Raw genomic sequence first — 3321 nt, 5'->3', positions numbered from 1 at the left:
ATTGAGGGGGGATAAGGTGCATGCAGCAGGTTTAACCGTACCGTTACTGACACTGTTCTCAGAGTTCATGCTGGAAAATGTGAGCAACCCTCCTCCAGGTAGACATGTCATTGGCCACTGCACATCTAGCCAAGAGGCTGGGAGCAGGCATGGGGCTCCGGGCTGGTTTGTGCCTGTGCCAGTGCCATGTGCTGGAGGAGTGGGCATCACCCACCACCCACCCCCTCTCCTGGCAGCGAGGGTCAGCACCTCAAACTTCACTCCTCTCCCAGCTGCCTGCCAACACAGGATGGCTTGGCCCCTCTTTCCCCCACCCACTTTAGTTAAATGGTCCAGCAGCATCAATAGCTCTTTGGAGAAGACCTGCAGGCCATCAGCTCATTTCCTTAGCACACAAAAAGAGAAGAAATGCAGCCTGTGGAGCTCAAACAAGGGTATTATTTACCTCCAGGTCACTATCAGCACAGTGACGTCAAAGCTGAATACTCTGAAAATTTTCCAGTTCTACATAGGCTGACCTCTGGATTTCGCACCCTCCTCAGTCTGCCAAGCAGGCTTTGCTGCTTGCTGCAGGCAGTGATGAGCTGAAATGCTACCATTTTCAGCACATATGTACAATCCTCTCACAATTCTCAAGTCTTAAACTTGGAAAGATTGAGGAGAAGAGATGGAAGCTATTTAAAGTGGATCATGCACTTGCTGCAGAGTTATGTGTCCAGGGTTAATTTCTGTGGCCCATCATGGGCTGCAATTTGCATGTGCAGTTGTATGGATGTCTGTACATGCTCCTGTGGATGGGATGTGCAAGAATTTAGATTCTCTTGAGAGAAAAATGCAATGAGCAATGAGCAGTCATGGATTTGCTTGGTTTTGACACCATACACCATGGTGGGGGAATGGGAGTTAGAAATTAGCCATCAAGATGTGCATGTGAGAGGCAATGTGGCAACCAAACCTGTGGATTACTGATGGGAGAACCACAGAGGTGCAGAAGACGAGGATGATGCAGATGTGGGAGAGGCAGGTCCCAAATACCTTCAGTCTGTCCTCCTCAATGCCAGGCTCAACATGATCCTCAAGATCCTGAAGTAGGACACCCCGACGAACAACAGATCCAACCCCACGATGAAGAGAACCATGGTGATGTTACTGAACCTGGTGTTGGCACAGGTCAGCTCCACCACTGCCCGGTGTTGGCAGTGGCAGTGGGAGATGCTGTGGGAGCAGCAGTACAGCAGGCAACAGAGGAGAAAAGGCAGAGGCAACATGAGCCCAGCTGCCCTGGCTAGAGCATTGCAGATGGCAACCTACTTGTTGAAAGCCATGGCCAGCAGCTCCACCGATTCCATGACTGAGAAAGTGCAAAGAAAAAACATCTGCACAGGGCAAGCACTGAAGGTATGGGGTCGTGCTGTTGGAAGCAGAGAGTTTGACATTGAGAGGCATCCTTTGCAAACTACACCTAAAAGTCTTTCTTTTCAATAGAACATAATAGAAAGAATCATTAAACTTTGCAAAACATGCCCAGATTGTGCCACTTTCACTGAAATTCCCTTATAATGTGTGAAGTTGATTTATTATTCTGCTTGTTACTAAATCATGGCAAGGTCAGTGTGTGGAGTTTATCAAAAAGAGTGTGAAGTGATATCAAGTAAAAAGCGTGATCACCGTTGTTCAGATATGAAATTCTTCGGTGTTTATTTGGATCCAAGACACCTCTCTTTCCTTGGGGAGGCTCTGCCAGCTGTGCACAGAGGCACAGCCACAGCTGGCGAGTGGATCCTAGGTGAGGAGGACTTCTGATTTGACCCAGCACAGGCTCTCTTATGAGTTCCCAGATTAAACTAAGAAAAAAATCATGCATCATCAGAATTCAAGCTGTGTTTCCATCCCACAACAGATTGGGACCTACATCCGTGCTTGGTTCAGACCCTCTCTTTCCTCCCCCCTCGCACAGCTCGTGTACCTGACTACCTGGGATGACTCACCATATTCCTGACCAAGCTGAAAGCAGCAGCTCCTTTTCTCCAAGGACCTCTGGCTCTCCAGCCCACTGAGCAGACTTCAGAAGCTGCCCTGCAGCTGGGGAGTTTATCACTAAGCTGTATGCTCAGAGGTTTCCAGTGGGCAATCTCATGTCATTCTCCCTCTTTCATCTTCAGCTCCAGAAGACCAGGATTAACTCTTGCCTCTCAGAGTTGGAGGAAACCCTTGCTGCAGAAGAAGGGAGGCAGGGCAGTGATTTACCTTCTCCCTAAGCTGTTTCTCTTGGCCAGAGTCCCAGCAGACTTTCCGTGTCTCTTTTTACAAAAACCCAAACAATTAATTACTGCCACCATATCTGGGAGACGCATCCAACAACCCCAAGTGCCCAGCAGCCCCCAAAATTTCCTCTCTAGCTCTACCAGAGGTCTCATCCTAGCTGGGTGGGCTTCCCCCACCTTCTGCCGCTCAGGCACAGCACTGTGAGCCAGGTGCAGAGACGCCAGGTAGGGTAAAGGATGCAGTAATCGCAAAGTGGTGTTCAGTGGGCAGTGCTTCGCTGGTTCACCTCTGCAGTATCAAGAGTGAGCCTCCACTCAGGCCTTCTTGTTCCTGTTTGCACTGTGACAATGACGAGAGGCCTCAGAGCAGAAAAGCCATCCCATTTCAGACACACAGATGCGATACCTTTGCTTGCAAAGGATGGGAACCCATCCATCGGATTGTACAACGGGACTGCATCTGGAGCACCAGGCTGCCTGGCAGGTCCACATCTGGCTCACGTGCTGAGGTGAGCATGTGAGTCCTGGTGTGAGATTGCAGCTGGGGAGGGCTTTCTGAAGAGGTCCTTTTGAACACGGATGCTGGGTGCCCACCCCACGTGCTCCCCAGCTGTTCTGGCCTCTCCCCACCGCGGCAGTGAGATGTCCCTGGTCCCTTGATGGCCAGGTCAGACTTTGGAGTAGGAGAGAAGCTATCGCTCGGCTGTGGGGACCCTGAGGCAGGGCCCTATTTGTGGTAGGGCAGGACTCAGAGATGGCTTCCCACCACACTGATATCTCCATGCCCTCTGATGCTGGAAGAGCTGCTGAAATCACACATCAAGGCAGCCCTGTGTGCCACATTAGAAGCAGGATGAAAATAAGTTGGATGGCCAAAGTCACCAATGAGTTGTATGTTGAGAAACATGAATGCAGGGAGAGCTCAGGTGATGGAAATACACGTCTGAAAGCAAAACATGGGTGAGTGGCCAGGAGCAGCACATGGAAGAAGAGGGGACAAAGAAAGAGACCAAGGAAGCAAGGAGTTTCTACTGGGAGCAAAACAGTCTCTACCTGG

The 3321-nt window shown here is 50.3% G+C and overlaps 1 pseudogene; it reads right to left on the bottom strand.

Annotated features, from left to right (window-relative positions):
* Positions 1 to 707: 707 nt before the first annotated feature.
* LOC148055973 (olfactory receptor 52K2-like) lies at positions 708 to 1436 on the bottom strand (annotated as a pseudogene).
* Positions 1437 to 3321: the final 1885 nt, after the last annotated feature.

This window comes from Nipponia nippon, unplaced genomic scaffold (genome assembly GCF_047370975.1).
Source record: "Nipponia nippon isolate SJK-2023a ecotype South Korea unplaced genomic scaffold, ASM4737097v1 scaffold_2, whole genome shotgun sequence".
Classification (NCBI taxonomy): Eukaryota; Metazoa; Chordata; class Aves; order Pelecaniformes; family Threskiornithidae; genus Nipponia; species Nipponia nippon.
This window is presented reverse-complemented; position numbering and strand designations above follow the sequence as displayed.